Source organism: Gallus gallus, chromosome 5 (genome assembly GCF_016699485.2).
Source record: "Gallus gallus isolate bGalGal1 chromosome 5, bGalGal1.mat.broiler.GRCg7b, whole genome shotgun sequence".
Classification (NCBI taxonomy): Eukaryota; Metazoa; Chordata; class Aves; order Galliformes; family Phasianidae; genus Gallus; species Gallus gallus.
In genome coordinates, this window is record NC_052536.1 from 48,695,845 (window position 1) to 48,715,348 (window position 19,504).

General features: G+C 40.2%; 1 non-coding gene across 7 annotated transcripts in view; it reads right to left on the reverse strand.

Annotated features, from left to right (window-relative positions):
• Positions 1 to 19,504, reverse strand: part of LOC112532525 — a 243,058-nt gene that overhangs the window by 213,477 nt on the left and 10,077 nt on the right. For all 7 annotated transcript variants that reach the window (XR_003075402.3, XR_006939490.1, XR_006939491.1 and 4 more), the window contains one exon: positions 5,447 to 5,566. This is a non-coding gene — a transcript (uncharacterized LOC112532525). The remainder of the gene's footprint in view (positions 1 to 5,446; positions 5,567 to 19,504) is intronic.

Sequence of the window (19,504 nt, forward strand, 5' to 3'; positions counted from 1 at the left end):
AGAATGTGGGATTAAAAAGGGTTCTACAGAGCAGGAGCGTTCCTGAAACCTCAACACCAAAGTAGGTGAGTCAATAAAATAACATCAGCCCTGCAGACTATATGCCCATCTCCCAAAATCCTGTTACAGGACACAGAGACTTGTGAAATAAAGTGCTTCTTTTGTCTCATGATTTGTCCAGACGATAGTTAGCAATCCAGAGAAGTATCTCCAGGAAATTACAAGCTTCATTAGCAAAATTCTCCCTACACTGCCTGCTAATTTCACTAGCAAACTCCAGTTATTCTGAATCTTGCACGTATACATGATTTGACCAGATCTGACTCATCGCACTGTGTTAAAGACTATATTCTGGCTTCTTCCAGTAATGAATTTGTGTCGATTTTGTAAGATCCTGTTCATGACCTTAAAGCTAGTTCATAGGGTTAGACCTTTCATTTTTCTTTATTCAGCTATTACTTTCTGCCACTGCTCTTTCATTATTCAACCTCAGGTCTTACAGGAATAGGACTTGGCTGATACTTATTTGCGAAATCCTTTGCCTTCTGATCTCAGGAACTTTGAAACTCTTTGCTTCAGAGTGTCAGACCAAGCCTGGATTAGGATTCTGTCTTTCATCTACTATTCAGCAAATGATTCAGCTTTGGTCTGAGACAACTTATAAAAACCGGACCAAATAAATTCATGTTGTATTGGAAAAAATCTATTGGGGAACAACTGATAAACGACACTTACTCAGCAGCTACTGTTCATTTCCTTTTACACATTAGCAAAGTTCAGATATTGCCAGAAAATTTCAGTGTTGAAATTTAAGGTTGCAAGACTGTTTTAAAACACTACAGTGATTGTACAATTACTCCTAAAACAAACGGACCTAAACTTACTCTAGAGTACTCTAGGCTGAGTTTTACAAGAAATACAAATATGAAGGTAGAAGTCACATAGATGTGAAAGAAGTAATTTCCACCCCACACTGGAGAGATAGTACACATTAGCTATACAGCTATAATTAATCAAAATTGTGTTCATTGTTGCAAATCAAACTCAGTGATTTTTATAGACATCTGTTTTCTCTCACATTTAGCACATACATAGATGTAGTGTCACTATTACAGACATCTGACTCATCCAAAAACATCAGAAGTCAACCATTAAACCAGTGAGGAATAAGCAGCCCATTAGAAGCCACAAGGAATATAAGATGCATGCAACCTAGGGAAGATAACTGAAGTTGCCAGGCCACAAGGCTCCTTGCATATTGCCTTGCTGAAGATGAGGTGGTGCTCAGCATGCAAGACCTCTGTCCAGTGGGTAGCCACAAAGCTCAAGGAAGCTGGTGGACAAGACAACTATCTTCTACTCAGCCTAAGCAGTGAGAGAGGAAAAAAATACTCCTTTTGTTTAGTAATAAATACAACAATAGGAGCTACAGGCTAAATTGCGAATCAGCATGACAAAGCTGGAGGAGGAGCTGGGCCATGCAGCCTGAAGGATCTCCTCCAGAGTCAAATGCAGAAGTGGGAGTTGGACTTTGCTTTTTAGAATAACTACTTCATGTCAGAAGTAAAAAAACATGCAGGAGAGCAAGGAGACAGTCCAGAGATGGGTCCACAGAGGCTAGTGAAGACAGCAGCATGGCCCTCAAAGAAAAGCAGAAAGCTTTTTGGGCACTGTGGTGGCTGTTGGAGGACTTGGAACTGAACAAAGAAACACTTGAGGGTGTTCAGAGAAATTTAAACTAGTGGAATATTATTTTAATTAAATAGGACTGTATCAGTGACATATCTGACAGTTACCACAGTCTCCTCCCTGAGGCAGCAACCTGTGAGGCCTGTGAAATGGGCAGCTACTACAGCTAAGGGGGAATAATCAGGAGACCACAAAGGTCTTTCTTGCAAAGTTCATAACATCAGCAGGACAGAGGTGCATCCCTGCCATACTTCTATCTAAATAATCTCTAGCGTGTTGGTTAAAACACAGTATGGAGAGGGCATTTCAAACCTGTAAAGGAGCGGGAAGAATGCATTCACCACCACCCAGGTGCCAAAGTAGGCCTCAAACATTTCAATGGAAAAAAATCTGAAACTTGAGTAGATGACACAGCTGTCCAAGCTTCCTAGCAGGTGAAGTTTAGAGACCAACTTGCACATCAACAGCTAGCTCACAGATGAGTGCTCCCACATCTTTGGAGAGCACTGTGCCCAAGACAGAAACTTGTGTCAAGGCTGAAGGAGCAGCAGCCATTCTAATCTAGCAATCAGACTGCAATCAACCCCTGCTGCAAACAGAGATGTTACAGAAACCTTGGGCATCATGGCTGTGCGAGAGCCAGTGGCATGGCCAGCACAACTGCTGCTCTAGCCTCCATGCTGCCAGCAGTTCTCTTCTGCTATAGGAGAGTCTGGGATCCAAGAATCAGCCAGCAAAGACAAAGGCAGTTCATGTCTGTCTGCTCCTGCCATCTTTTTCTTATATCTCTCCATATCATACTCCCTTACCCTAAAATGTTCTCACATCTGGGAGCAGGAACTTGGCACCAACCAAGCTCATGTTTCTGACTGTGAGTGCTCAGCTAGATTAAAATTGAATCTGAAGTAGGAACTACACTTTTAAAGCACTCTCCTCTGCAGAGTCAGGAGACAGTGCTGCATACAACAGTATGGGTCTAGCTAAATCCCACTTTGTGGCATCATATTCCCCAAGTCTTTCTGTGGGCCTAGCTATAATTTTGCAGTTTGTGCTTAATGCAACTGAAAGGCTCTCATTGACTTCTCTAGGTTTAGATCAGATACTTAGCAGAAATTTCAAAACAATTAACTAATGGCCGTAGGATTTATCAAGTAATTTTATGAGGGAATGCACAACTGCTGCTGCTGCTGCATAACAAAATGAACAACTGAGGTGCTTAAAAGTATCAAAGCAACTTCTAGCTTTAAAACCCTATTTTATCTCTGAATTTAGCTACCTTAATCCAAGTTACTGAAAGTAATTGGATTTCTTTTCTTTACCTTCTCTTACTGACTTTTATCTGACTTTCTCTACTGTACATCCCATGTAATAATATCTCTCTCTTCTTTGTAAGTGTAAAGACCTCAATTTTAAGTGAACTTTGTGACACTTAAGTACCATAAGGTTCTTTCCACATGAGTTAGGTTAATGTACTTACATTTATACAACAGTATTAATTTTTTAAAAATACCTATTTGACATTTAAGCTATAGTTGGCAGACTACTGATATATTAGAGACCAGATTTGCAGAAAATTGGTTCTTCCTGCAAATTTTCTAAGAAATATCTCATACTGAGCATACTAAAATAACTCTGAACATCTTCTAAAAGCTTAGCTCTTATGAAGGAAGGACAAGGCAGATTGGAGTAACTAAAGAGCACAGAGAAAGCAAGTAATTTGTGCTAAGACAGTGAGGAAATCACAAGCCTAGAAAGAGCATGCAGAAAACTGGCTGTGCTGTGCCACCACTACTGAACAATACTCCACTGTGCAGCTTTTTAAATACTTTTTAACATTTAGCCTTTTTAAACATGTAGTTATCCTGTAGATACTGATTTCCTCAGATCCAAGTATAATCATTCTTCTCAATATTTGGTCCATCTCTATTGTAAGCTCTTAAGACATCTACAAAATATTGCTAATATTTTTGAGCTAATAGTGTGTTTAGAAGGTCGTGTCAGGTTATTGCTGGGAGGATTAAAAGATTTTCTTTCCCCCAGAGCCCTTTGTTATAAGAAACCAAGGAAATTTAAAACAGGATTTATTCCTTCGAACCAGGACAAACCAACAGAGTACTGTGGCAAGAGCATAAAGCAAGAGTACTCTGGGCCAGGAAATTTACAAAGAAAGCTTTCTACGAACTCAAAAGTTAAGCTGAAGTTTTAAAACTCTTAATGGTTCTATATTAAGGGCAGCAAAAGGCAGCTAGTTTCACAGTCACTCACTTTTGTAAATCCTCTTTCAAAAGACCTGGTTAGAGTATGTTGTAGCTTATTGGTTGTCAGTAACACAAGTAGGCATTTCTAGCATTTATATGCTACATTTTGTAGCTGTCAAACTTTATTCAGGTCTTGCTGTCTGCTCACAAGGTCATGAGCAAGAAAGGCTAGCGATGACTATCAACTATGACTTCAAAAAGGCCCAGTGAAGAAACAGGAAAACCAGGCAGGGAAGAAGAGAAAAAAAAGGAAATCCAGCAAAATTTAGTCTCAAATGTCAAAGCAAATCTTCCAGCAGATATAATGAATTTTCTGAACTGATCTTTCTTAGATACAAAGGAAATTCTCAAACCTTGGAGTCCTGCCTGTGTGAAGTTTTAAGTCAGATCTGCATCTTTATATGTGTTACCATCATGTTAGTCACTTGTTAAGATGTGAACAAGGTGAATGCCATGCCAAGTGAATGTACACTCTGACTTAGTTTAAAATTGGAACAGATTACCCTTATGAAATGATTGTGGATGTACCATAATTCATTGTTCATGATGCAATTTACTTGGAATACAGCAAAACACAGTAAATCTAATGTCTATCAAGGTATAAGATACGGTGCTTCCTGTCTTTACTCTTTCAGACCCATCTCTCACATAGCCACAATTCAGACCCTGCTTTCTCCATACACCTGATCCTGAAAAACATTTCTACTTCAGTTTTAAAAGTCACTAAAGTGACCTTAGTGTCATGTAGATTCATTTCTACATGTTGCATCAAACTGGCTTTTTGATCAGTACCTTGTTCACACACTCATGTTCCGCTGGAACTGGGCCTATAAATATTCTGACCATTTACAAATAAATGTGTCATCCCATAATGGATATGCTGAAAAAGATGCAACAGCACTGACAGAAATATTCATATACGTTTTAAAAAAGATTTCACCGACAGGTGGCTTTCATCTACTACACAACATTGCTAGCTTAGCTACTGCATCATCGTCAACAGATGTTTTCAAGCATCATCAATAGCATTACTCAAGAATTTACTCATCATAAATCAGCATACTGCAATGTCCATTCTGGTGGGCAGTCTATATATTCTGCGTCCACAAGACCATCCATATAACAGTACGTAGTTCATGCGAGGGTGACAGAGCTCACTTCTATTTGGAATGACAGCTTGATGCAGCATTTCAAGGCTTAGCCTAACTTGCCCCCAACTTGAGGTCAGGCAGCAACCATTCCCAGAAAACATGTTTGTTAGATGTGACTGAAAACAGTTTAGCACTTGCGTTAAAGTAATAATTAAACATGAACAGTGTGCCTTGATGTTGTTTAAATGAATGACACATTCCATGCCCAGAGGAGTTTTCAGCTCAATTTTGTGACAGACAAAACATAATAATTGATCCAAGAAGAAACTAATGAAAAGAGTACCAAGAGGTTAAGTAGATTATCATTCTGTTTGAAATATATTTTATGGTGTTATTTGTATAATATACCTTCTCAAAGAAGGCAGAGTTCAGTCTAGTCCAACACGCCTCCACTGAAACAGCTGGCACAAAATATCAGATGGGCTTGTTAGCAGCTTCCTCTTGAGAGCTGTTATATAATCACAAGGGCTGTAAACAAGAAAGAAAAAGAAATGGAAAATAACTGGATGAAAAATGCAAGGAAATAATTATTTATATGCACCTACCTCTGTGATTCTAACCTGGACAGAAAGAGGAAACTTGAGTTTCACTTCAGCTAATAATTTACTCTAATTTACAATAGTTCTTCACAGTATAATTTTTTTTTCACAGTTTATACCAGCTAGATATTTCCAGGAAACTTAGAGCAATTGATATTGCTGACATCTCTTCACAGAAGTTTCTCTTCTCCCTCTAAATCACAATGCTGAACACAGAATCCTAAGCCAACTGGCGCTGGACACACTCCACAAAACAAAACAAAAAAAAAACAACAACAACAACAACAACAAAAACGCTAAGGAGTAGATGAGCACTTAGAGAAATCTAACTTGTGTTTGGGTGCCTAGGAGGATCCTCCTTTTCTATAGGAGTTGGAGGCAGCTGTAAAGATGATGCACAAAAGCGTACATTAGGATGTCCAATTGGGAAACTAGAGTGCATTTTGAATTATGTGGTACTTAAAATGTGGAGGGGAGAGGGAGAGCTGGAGGGTGGGGCTCTTACCCTTGTTTAGTGACCATGTCTCAGTGCCCTGCTGAATGAACCCAACCAAAGTGTGCTGGCTGAGGCTCAGCAGATGCAAACACCCAGGGCAGATCCTATATTCCCATCATGCTGCAGAGCAGGGAGGCTACCCACCTCCAACTCCACCACCACAGAGGACACCAAGAAGGAACACATGCTACTAGAAATACTGGCAGCTCTCAGAAACACAAGCACTTTTCTCAAAAGTGTAAGGTGTGAAGGATACACAAAGGAGCTGTGCCTGGATACAAGGACCTAAAACCAAATTTCCACTCACTGAAACTCCAGGTAGGGTTCTGCCTATTTTCCACAGGAAAGATTCATCTCATTGCACTTTGGGATCTGGTAAAAACTGTCTGCAGCTGAGGTGGCCCTCTTACTTCCAAACATGATGGAGACAAATAGGCCATTTCAGGGCACACTTTATCTGGTCTGTTTGGACATCTGTTTCCAGAGGAGATGCTCTATTCTATAAGAGAGTGACCAGTTCGCCTGTAACAGCTATAAACTGAGTCTAAAAAACTTATTCAGGTACAGAACCCTGTTTAGCTAGTGGAATCCCAACCTCAGACAGTTTCATTTCCAAGTGACATTTCTGAAGGGCCCACTTCCAGAACTGGCTTCCTCAATCTTAATAGTGCTTACCAGTTCAGCACCTGAATAATGGGGCTCCCCATTACGCATGGAGTTTAGGCATTTAATTTAGAAGTTAAAATAGTACCAGGGCTACATTCAGCACCATAAAATATAATTATTTTGCTTCTAGCTAGATGTGAATTGGCACCTGGGCACTTGGAAGCTTTGCCTTGTACATGGCCTGGAGCTTGAGGCCTGCACAATGTGAGGGGAGATCATTTCTGATGGACAAGAAGAGATGGTTCAGCTTCAGACAGCTGATGAACTTATTGTACCCAAACTTCCCCTCACCCTCCCTGCACTGATACTTGAGCTGTTAGCAAACCAGCTGCAGAACCACTGGAGTTATTTAGCACCTTAAGGGTGGGGTAAACAGCTAGAGGTGGTAACCACATTAGCTGTCTCAAGCTGGCAGCAACATATAAATCAATCAGAGGCCTCAGGCACACTGAAACGGGATGTGCAGACAGCAGCAGAGTAAGGGAGCTGCTTAAGCTAGCCAGTAGGAAACATAGAAATAAGTGCAGTATAAGATCACCCATGCAAAGACATTTACAAATGCATCTGGAGACTGTACGTTGTCACTCAAGTGTCAGGACATTCATTTGTCTCCACTTTGGTTCCATGCCCTTCATTCACCAGTAGATTTTAACCTACATCTTCCAGCAGAATGTCAGACCACCAAGGTGCCACAGTTGGTTTCCATCATCTTGCCCACCTCCCATGCACATAACAATCTTATTTTCTTCCTTTTAAAATATATATATATTCCAATTTCTAGATACCTATCAGTATCAGCTTATAGTAACCTAGCTCTCCTTTCTCTGTTGTGTCCTAAAACACATTTACTAGAAATCATTCCTGTTCTTGTCCTCTGAATACAGAAAAAGGAAAATAAAGCAGGAGCATTCATAAGGAGGTGCCAAGAACAAAAACGCCAACCCCAGCTAGTGTTTCTCCTGGGTAAAAGATTTTTGATTCGGCCAAAACAGGCAGATCTGAGCACAAATCTTTTGTCAGAAAGGTAAGGGCCTTAAGGAATAGTTGATTCAATATCAGAAAACAGACTTTTTCTTCATAAAACTGTATGTAATATGAGATATACTCTGCACACGCTTTTTGCTCTAACCACAAGTGGAACAGGAAAGGGGATGAGAACACTTTTCTCTGTTTTAAGCTGTGGCCCACAGACCAAGAGCTTGATGTGGTCAGGACTCAGGCAGACGGCACAAACTCAAAAACAGACCAATGGGTCCCATGGCAATTTCACTTGCAGAAACTGGCCCAGAAAGTATTAGCATAGAGGGAGAGAAGGTAGATGGGAAGGCAGAGGGATACCAGTGACACCTAGAGACATCCAAATGCACTGAAGAGGCATTTAAACATAATTCCATCCATCTAGCCCACAAGCCCTGGTGGTTCGATTGCCTGTGCAGAGAATTGTGCTATGCTGCCAGAAAACCACATGTCTATGGGAACAGGTGGAGAACTTCAGCCACCACCTTCTCTGCATTGAGTGCTTATTTTCTTGGAATGAAAGCATCAGCTGCAATGGGCAGAAAAGCAAAAGTATCATGACCAATTGTGCATTCTTTTCATACAGTTGGAGAACACTTTCCCTCTTCATTATGCTCAGCACTGGCAGATAATGCAACTTCCCTCCAGAATCCCATGCGCTGTGTATATGGGTTGAGTCCAATATTAACCTACAGAGCCATTCTAAGTAAAAACATGTTAAAGAGAAGTGTGCTTTAAAATAGAGCTATAATTGTGTACTGTACTCAGTGTGCTTAAATTGTGCACGTAATATAGTTCGGTGCAATAACCACTTGGTACTCAGGTTTCTAACACAAAGGAAGATATAGAATGGAATTTCATTTCAGTCTGGAACTAATACTGGAGTACTGCCAGTCCCATGCAATCTGTAAAAATTCTTTGCGTCAAAATGATGTGTCCTGTTGTCTTGATGCCTTGATCAAGGTTTCTAAGTTATTCATTTCTCTGACATCCGCCTCATTAACAAACTTACACTGAACATATGTTAATCTAACTGCACCTCAGGAATCTACTCCTTTGCAATTTTTCCTCAGCATATGTAGTAGTTAATGCTGTCCTTGTGCATCTAGTGCTCTTCCATATAAATTGAAGTCATTTGAAAGAGTAGGGAAAATGTAAACATCATTGCAAAAATTTCCCTTTTGTTTGCAACTACCTTGTCATCACCTGCAATCACCTTACCAAGTTACATTCACTTCACACAACCCAGCGATGAACTGAATGCATTAAAGTAACACATAGCCTACTGTAAATCATTCTGAAGTTCTCAATCACTTAGGTAATCAGAAATTAAACTAGCAGCCCCTTGTTATCTACTTAAGTTTCTGGGTTTTCATTCAGATTTTCTATCTGAACTGAAATGAGGTAATCAATTTCTGGTGTTATTCACGAATTTTTCATAAGTATTATTTATTTTTCAGTTTCCTGACATTATTTTGCATGGGAGAACCAGAATGGCAGTATGCCAGAAGGTATGGAACGATGATAACATACATAAGTGCCCTGTATTTTTATAAAGTCTCTCATAATCTTCTGAAAGGCCACTGAAAAAGAATGGGAAAAACTAATCCACATTATAACATTGTAAACCTTCTTAAGATTATTAAGCAACCTCTACACCACTGGTGGAATACAGGCCCTTCTTCCTTCAGCTATAAGCTCTAGCCAGCAGATGGTGGGTGCTCTCATTCAGAAAAGCAGCACAGTGCACCTGACAAGGGAGAAATCTTAAGAAAGGATGTGCACAACGACATATCTGCTTTCCTCTAGCTGGTACATCAGCCAATGAAGGATTTGATCCAGGAAGATAGGAATGCACAGTTAGAGACCTCCAGTTGTTAGAGACTGAACACATATGAAGGCTAAGATTTTTGAAGCCAAATTCCTATTAAAAACAATAGAAATTTGGGTGTACAAATCCCTTAGTCTCTATCCAGCCAAAGCAATTCCTCTTCCCCCAGCTTCTAGCTGCTACCCATTGGTTAGCACTGCTGGTGCAGTTTTTTAGAAAGGATTTGTTGCACAAAGAGAGAGACTTATTAAAAACAGAAAAGAATGTGTCATGCGTCTGTAGCCAGAATCATAGTTTAAAATCTGTAGGCCGGATTTTCCTGAATGCTCAAAAGATACAAAACTGTTATAAACCCATATGAACCACTTAAGGCCAAGTATACGGCTGTTTTTCGTCTCCAGTGATTCACAGGAGGCATGTTTACTACTGTAACTGACACAGAAAGCTTCAAGAAGAGACGAAGAAAGTCATGTTTTCATTAATGTTTTTTTCTTTTTTAAACACATTACTCCATTGTTTATTGGTTCAGAGGCTATGATTCACTTAAGGATAACTTCATCTTATATGGAAAATGAAATATTTTCACCTTATTCTATGATTATCCTCTCTTGCTATAAATAGCCAGAGTTGGCAGGCCAGCAGCCTTAAAATCCCTCTTTTACTTTCCCAGTTCACTCTATTTCTAGCTTGACTAAAGCACAAGGTGGATAGTGACTTCCTTCTTAGCTAAAAAGGTGCAGTTCTTGTCTCTGTCCAAGGTGAATTTCACCCAAGGCAGACCAGCAGCTTAGAGCATGTTTGTGACCAGATCCTGAAGTATTTGTACAACCAGCTCCTATATTAGTTTCTACTGAAGTAATGTGACTTCAGATAGATATTTGTGCATTTGCCAGGAATGAAAGGGGGAAAAATAAAGCAGCCCTTAAAAAATTTTCTCATAGAGGTTGAAGAACAAGTCAGCTGATGACTATGTTTATTGCCAGTAAATAACTTGGGAAATGTAGAGGGATCGTTTCAGTATTGGGAAACCTGGTACTGAATAGATCAGACTATAGGTAAATTGCTGTGTCCTCTCTTTTGGGGTTGTTTTCTGTTTTGGTTTGGTTTTTGGAGGGGTTTTTGTGTATGTGTGTTTGTTTGTGTTTGCTTGGTTGATGATTATCAGGGAAAGATTTTTATTTTTTTGTTAAAATTCTTTCTGAGATGAACAGAGACATTCATTGTCAATCCAGCTTCCTAGGGTGTTAGCTGCCTGCCTGCCAGGAGCCCAAATCCATGAGATAACAGACACAGTGCCAAGCTTCAGCTAGCAATTCAGTCATTGCCCAATGCTCCGCATAAGCAGTAATAAAACAGCCAGGTGTGACTCAGACCAGACTGCACAGAAGTGACTTCTGGCTCTAGGGAAGGGCTGAGGGAACCAGAGACACAAATAGTGTTCTGGCCAACTTTCCTAATGGAGGTGAAAAATAAATCATGACAGACCAGTCCAATCATTCTCCTTAGTTCCACATTTATGGCCCACAGGTGAAAGGGGAACCAGAAGACAGGATGTTGACTTCAGAAAGACTGACACAATGCTGCACAAGCCCAGTCCCCAATGCTTTCATCCGGAATCCAGCAGAAGTTCCACAGAGGATATTACTATAGGATGGCTGGCTGAAAACCTGTATTGTTATTAGTAACTCAGTGGAAAATATACATCAAGCTTGGTTTTGCAAAAGGCTACCCTAAAGCCCAGTTCTATTCTGGGCGTTCATTAACAAGTAAAAGGATGGAATATTAAGGTATGCTCAAATTTGCAAGACATCCAGCTGTGAAGAGTGGAAAAACCTTCACAAAACAGGATTCAAAGAGTTTCTAATTATCACATTGGCTCTGAAAACCGTAAGATGTAATAGAAAGAAAAGTTCTGCACCTGGGCAGGAAAATCAAACGCACAATTACAAAGCAGAGGAAAGCAAGTTAGCTGCAAAACTGCAGAAAAATCTTAGACACAACTTTGCACAAACTGAATTAGCAGTATGATTCTTGCAGATAAAAAAGTACATGACATTTCATAAGAAGAAATCATTCCAAACTTCTTGGTATTAGTGATGCCTCAAATCAAAAATACTGTCCAATTTTAAACAATATGCTTCATGATTTATACAGACAATCCAAAGAGTGCAGAGAGGAACAACAACCAAAAAAAAAAAAAAAACCCAACAGGTTGGAATACATGATCAAGTAAGAAAAGCTAAAAGATTTGGGTTTGTTTAGTCTAGAAAAGAGACTGAGGGAAGACATAAGTCTTCAAAAATGCTAGATGCTTTTATGAATATGACAGTGATCAACTGTTCTTCAGGTCTATCAAGGTTAGAAGAATTGCTTACCATGTGGCAAAAGAAGATTTGTTAGCTCTTAGAACAAAATTACTAACAAAAACAGCAGTACACTGGAACAGCTCGCCGAGGCTGGCCTTGGAATCCTCACCACTGGAGTCTATCATGGAAAGGTTAGGCAAATCATTGTCAAAATTAGTCCTTGGCTCTGCTGCAGAACAGAGATGGACTGGTCGCCTGAGCTGCCTCCCATGACTACAATTCTATGATTTACTAGGGAATAAGAAGCTTCTTGCACAAGCCACTCTTCTTGGGGGTTTAAAAAGTCACACTGACTAATATATTGCATACAAAAATCTCTATCCTGATGCCAAATATTTCAAACTCTATTTAAAGCTTCACTGTAAAAACTGTTATTTTCTAACAGGAAATTCAGGAAGTAGTACTCTGCAATATTATTGTAACAAGGGAGAAGCCAAATGAAAATACTTTTCAAAGTCTCCCATGTGACCATAGGACAAGGTCAGAAAAGGCCAATGACATTTCTCCAACAGAAAATAAAGTCATTTACAGTTGGGGTTGTCTCAGTCTGCAAAATGCCAATGCATAGCAGTGATGGAAAAATGGAAATTGATTCAACACACTGGTACAGAAGGTAATTTGGCATTCATCTTGAATTTAAACACTAACAAGCTGACATGTTTCAGAAAATATATCCTTCATGTTGAAGCTACCAGGAATACTTTTACCTGATAAAATTGGTGATCATAAAGTCACATGCATGTCCAATGGCAAGCACATACATCTGATGAACACATCCAACACTCAATACGAAATCCCTGAATTCTCACAGCATCAATTTAGAAAAGTGAATACTTATTGTCTGGATCAAACTATAATCAGGCCATTGCACAAGCACATAAAAAACAGTCACTGACTGTGAGCCCCACCAAGGAGCCATTGGAGCCCTTTGGACAAAGGGATTGCATTACACCATGAGCAACACAGATACTACAAAGTACTCAACTCCTGCCTCAGACCTTAATGCCAAGTTTTGTTGTTGTTGTTGTTGCTTTAAAAAAAAAAAAAAAAAAAAGGAAAGGAAAGGAAAGGAACACTACTTGAAAAGTACTGGTGAAAATTAGAAGATATACTAAACACAGCAGGAAATACACTCTGAAGAAGCAACCTGGTGACTCCTTTCCATTCTGTTCAGACGCAACCAATGAGAGCACCAAGCCTAGCAAAGTCCTGTGTAGAAACAGAATCACGTAATTGTAGGGGTTGGAAGAGACCTCTAGAGATCATTCAGTCCAATCCTACTGCTAAAGCAGGTTCACTACAGCAAGTTGCACAGGAAAGCATCCAGGCAGGGTTTGAACATCTCCAGAGATAGAGAATCCACAACTTCTCTGGGCAGCCTGTTTCAGTGCTCTGCCACCCTCACAGTAAAGAAGTTTTTTCTCATGTTCATATGGAACTTCCTATGTTCCAGTTTGTGTTCATTACCCCTTGTCCTATTGCTGGCACCACCAAAAAGAGCCTGGCCTCATCCATTTGACATCTACACATTAGATATTTATAAGCATTGATAAGATTCCTTTAAAGTTTTCTCTTCTCCAGGCTGAACAGCCCCAGGTCTCTCTGTCTTTTCTCACAAAGGAGATGCTCCAGTCCTCAGTCATCTTTGTGGCCCTCCATTGGATTTTCTCGAGAAGTCCTCTGTCTTTCTAGAACTGAGGAACCCAGAACTGCCCACAGTACTCCAGATGTGGCCTCATCAGGCCAATATCATACTGTTAAATGCTAGGACAAAAATCAAGTCAAGCTGGAACTCTTTAACGCTTGAGAGAAATTATCATCTCTATAGGATAGTCACCAGGATAGCCATGCTGATCTGAAAAGGTGTAATACAGAAAAGCGCGTAAGCTTATGAAGTCTCACAGACTTCAAAGGCATCCAAGCAGTTGGTGAATGCTGCACTGGCCAGAAAGATTCTCCTGAGATATTTCTCCTCAGAAGCATTTCACAAAAGTATGTGGAAGAATATGACCTACCTGCAAGGATAATTACTAATAACAACATCCAAGGAACTGGAAGAAGTTCAGGTTTCTTGTTAAAATGTTTAAAGAAAGTTTCTGCAAAGAGTCTGTTTTAAAACATTTCTACATACACATTCTGTTCTTCAGAGAACCCATTCCTGCATTCCTTGCAAACCCAAAACACCCGCTGACATCATTAGGCAATGCGTTGGCATTAGAAGGAGGGGACTGAGCCAACAGAGGTTGTGGGTAGCCAAAACTGTGCTGGAGACAGTTCGTCCCGGTTAGTTCAAACTAACTTTTGAAACCCCAGCTGGTTTATAAACTGTGAGCCCCTAGGGTCCTAGCTGACCCCACTCCCCATTACTACCGATGGCACTATGAGAAGCTGATTGACCCATGCTCAGCACAGATGGCCGCGCTCCTTCCCTCAACCCTCAAGCCGGAGCCCAGAAGTCCCTTCTCCTCCTAAGCTTGGAGAAATAGCTATCCCAGCTTCCTGGCCCAGCCCTGCTCCTATGCTCCCTGGCCCCACTCCCGGAACCAATTCATATGCAGTGGGCTACACATCCTGCTGGTGGAGAAGGGCTAAGAGGGACTGTCTTGAAAAGATTTAAAATCTTATTAATGAATACAATACGAACTTCAAAGTCCTACTGGGGAGCAGTATTTGTGTAACAGCAAGAAAGGAAAACAAATGTATCTTGAATCCTGACACAACTAAAGGCAGCAGAGGGAAACACCCAGGGAGCCAGGATTTCAATCAACAATTGATTTGAGTACCCATTCTTGTGGTAGATGGAAGGAATCTGCTCAAGAGAAACGTAAGAAAAGAAGCTACAGATGGAAGGAAAACAGAGATCACTAAGGCAAAGGGCAAGGGCTGAAGAAAAGCCAAAGTGAATTGTAACAAAAGCAGCTAACACAAGTTTGAACTCATGTCAGTTAAAATGGAAAAAGGAAAAAAAAAAAAAAAGCTTTATTAGTGTTAACTAAATAGGCCTCCTGTGAAGAGTTGATGCACTCTTATAATTGTGTTATTTGTACTTTGCTTTAAGAACCTTATTTGCCCTTTTACAACCCACATACATGACCATCATATAACTCAACATATAGAAAGCATGAGAAGCTGTGATTTCACAGTAATATTGCTCTCAGTCTGGAAAAAAAAGAAAAAAGAAAAAAACAAACAAACCCAAAAAAAAAAAAAAAAAAAAAACCAAAAACCAATAAGCCCGTAGGGGAGAGAGCAAACCCAGCTCTTGAAGCTAAAGTCTCTTCCTCACATAATGAAGGCATTGCATTAACACAGCACAAAATCTTGAGATTTTAAGCCATTTCTCTGGCCCTTGACACATTATGGTCTTTTACAGTTCTGGACAAAAAACAATTCCTTGATTTAAGAGGTCTTAAACAGATAGGTAGGCCACTCTGAAAGTAATACCATCTATTATTTCCATGGAAAATACTACAGCGAGCACAATAACACCATTTGATACAACAAATTCTCTGTTACAAAATCCTATTTTTCAAAATAGTCACCACCATTAGTTATGGCTTACCACCAGTAATAAACAAGAATCTGCATGGCATGCTCATGAAAATCTGCACCAGAGAAGGTGACCCACTGTCACTGTCTACTGCTGAAACATGCCACCCACCACCTCACTGTGGTCACATCCACTGTCTGGTCTCCATCAGTGTTCAGCAAGCATTGATGAATGTCAGTGGGTGCCATTTTTTCCACAAGGAGGAATTCAGTGACACACTTTTCCTTCACACACACTTCCACGTCAGACACCATTTTGTCAGATTGCCCCTCTGCCCACCTGTTGCGCAGCAACAAAATGTAATGGAATACTGGTGAAAATGTTCAGCCTCTACTTCCATACCACCAACATCCATCTCTGACATTGTAGGCCAACATAATAAAATAAGAGGCATTATTTTCAGAGTACCCCTCATATTTACTGCTGAAGGCTGCAGCTGTGGACACCTCAGATGAACCCTGAGGAAAATGCAGAATCTCAAACTCAAAACTCTGTTCAGAAAATTCTCTTCATGCAGGATGGCAACTGCAAAGAAAATGACGAAAGGCTTTTCTATCTTTTTTCTTTTTTATATATACCTGAGCTGGCAGACCAAGATTAGATTGCAGAGTCGGTTCTTTTGGACAAGGTACTGCACCAAACTTTAGGCTACAGCATATTTGTATGCTGTAAAGCTGGCAAATAGATCCATGATTTTTACTTTATTTTTCCAGGGGACAAAAGAGAAGAAGACAGGAGAATATCAGTATGACTAATACCTTCAAATTAGTCAGTTACTGGTCTGTTTTCTGACTGCAGAACTGCCACTGATGTCCAAGGACCAATTCTTGATAATATTTTTCATTTTCCCAGAAAGCACACTGGCAGAAACATCAGTCTTCCTATGAGTCTGCTCTTGATATTGGATGAAGTTCAGAGATTGAACTCTCTGGACTATGGACATCATCAACTGGGAGAAATCCCATTTGGTAGTTTTCCTCCTATCTGACTGCTCAGCATCTTCTGCTACTCATTCTCTCCTCTATTTCCTTAAGAACATTAGTTTTCCTGCTTCAGTAGAGCCAGTGTACAGATATTCCAAAGAGAGGAGCCAAGAGCTGTAAACACTCTCCAGATTTCTCCATTGTACCGTTTGGCACATAAGGAAAACAATTTTTGACATTATGAATGTTTTTCATTATCATGAGAAGAAAAGATCTGAAACTACATTTCCCATCAGGCATAACAACCTAATTTTGATGGTTCTGAGGACAGTATCATTAGCTATCCATTACATTATTCTGACACATCATATTAATCATTAATACAAATAAATCAAAAAGAATTGAATCATATGAAAACTAGCTAATCGTAAAATCTCTACCAAAAAAAAAGGACTATCGTACTTCAGCAGCCTTGCTTTCTATAAATACATTTTATACTTGATTTCTCATTTCCATAAGAATTATTTTTTATTATTTTTTCTTTTCATTACAACTATGCATTCACTTGCAACTGAGGAATGTGAAATAGTTCTTCAAGCCTCCTTGAAGTCTACAACAAGTTGTGCAGCCAGACCAGATTGTCTCAAGCTTAGCTTCTAACCTTAGTTTTGGCTTTGGAAAAAAAAAAAAAAATGTTTTCTTCAATCTTGTGATGAATTTCACAGAATTTCCAGGAACATGTAAGCCACATATCAAAACTTTGTAATTTAAAGTCCCATTTTGGGATCTGGAAGAGGCTGTAGTTAATACTCATTGCATTTATAATATTTTCTCATGCAGTGGAATCTGTGTTCAATGGCATCAGAATGTGAGTTTAGCTGAAGAGCACTCTTACATAAACTAAGGCAAAATGTTCATAAAGCATTTCACAGGCAGAGAAAAATGTTTTTTGAATAAAGCAATAAATGTAAATTTCACAATTCCTTTTAACAGGAGATCAGATTCACTTTTTGCATCCAATCTTGACCAAATCTGAAGCAATTTCACTAATGCCAATGGAATTAAATGGCTATAGATTCAGTTGTTGAAGTCTTACCCCTTTGGAAATCAGTGGCAAAACTCCCAGTGCCTTCAGATACCACATGTGTAACTCACGGGCACAGCACTGCTCTCTGTTGGCCTACTAACCTTTGTGACTTAACACATGCTACGCTTCCTGTTTGTAGTCTCTGAGGTAAGCCCTCTCTGCTGTTGAAGGTTCCTGGCCTAAGGTATCATGTTCTTTGTTTACTGTCTGGCTGCATAGATGTCTGGCACAGATTTCAAAGTACAGTAGCTCAAAAATATGCTCAGTGCATATATGCATAAACCCTGTAGTGGATTGCATCACACATTCTGCATCCGAAACTAGAACACATACCTAATACTCTCTGTATTACTCATGACTTGCATCAAGCAGGTAATAAAACACAACTGTATCAGTAGCATGAATAGCAGTTTAACATCACTGGATAAAGTGAATTCATTCCAGGCTGACATCAAGAAAATGAGTTCAGGATATTTTTCTTTAAGTGTGTGACATACTCTGCAAGATCAGTACAGTTCACCTAATCCAGTTTCCTTCCGTGCCAGTATTCACAGCACATACAAGAAATTCTATGCTGTACATTTACGAATTTTCTTTCCTCCAATTTTGCAAGGCTTGGCACAGTCAAGTATTTCAAACAAATTCAACATCATATTAAAAATATCAGCTTAGTCTCAATAAAACAAGTGTCTCAGTGCAATGGGAAATCTATTCTATTTGCTTCCAGGGAGGTTACTTACTGCATTTACTGCACTGGATTGCACTGAACTTGCTGAAATTAGGCATCTAAGTAATATTTAAGTGACAGAACTGAATTATAGAGAATCATAGTGAAACTTTCCAAGTGAAGCAACACAGTGAAGGTGAAACACAGAGTTAGATTTCAGACACCTTTTATACATCTTTCTCTGTCCAGCTTCAATGAAACATTATAATTACTCTTGCACCACATACATAGATCATCTTGAGTGAGATCACACAGCACATGCAGGACAACCAGTGGAACAGGTCCAGTCAGCATGGGTTCACAAAAAGCAGGTTATGCTTGACCAATTTGATCTCCTTTTACAATCAAGTGACCCACCTGGTGGATGAGGAAAAGGCTACTGACATAGTCTAGCTAGACTTAGGCATATCCTTTGACACTGTCTCCCATAGTGCTGTCCTGGAGAACCCAGCAGCCCATGGCTTGGACAGGTACACTCTTTTCTGCATAAAGAACTGGCCAGAGGGCTGGGCCCAGAGAGCGATGGTGAACGGAGTTAAACCCAGCTGGCAAGAAATCACAAGTGGGGTCCCCAAGGGTCAGTACTGGGGCCAGTCCTGTTTAATATCTTTATTGATGACCTGGGCGAGGGGACTGAGTGATCCTCAGTAAGTGTGCAGATGACACCAAGCTGGGAGGAAGCGTCACTCTGCCTGGGGGTAGAAAGCCCCTTCAGAAGGATCTCAACAGGCTGGATGGCTGGGATGAGGCCAGTGGAGTGAAGTTCAGCAAGACCAAGTGCTAGTCCTTCACTTTGGCCACAACAACCCCAGGCAACACTACAGGCTTGGAGCAGAGTGACTGGAAGATTGTGTAGAAGAAATGGATGTGGAGATGTTGGTCAGTGCTCAGCTAAACATGAGCCAGCAGCGTGCACAGGTAGCCAAGAACGCCAGTGGCATTCTGATTTGTATATGAAATAGCATTGCCAGCAGGAGCAGCAAGGTGATCGTCCCCCTGTACTCGAGTGCTGCATTCAGTTTTTGGACCCTCACAAGAAAGACATCAAGGTCTTGGAGTGCGTCCAGAGAAGGGCAACAAAGCTGATGAGGGGTCTGGAGCACAGGTCTTATGAGAGCGGCTGAGGAAACTGGGATTGTTTAGTCTGGAGCAGAGGAGGCTCAAAGGAGACCTTATCACTCTATCCAACTACCTGAAAGGAGGT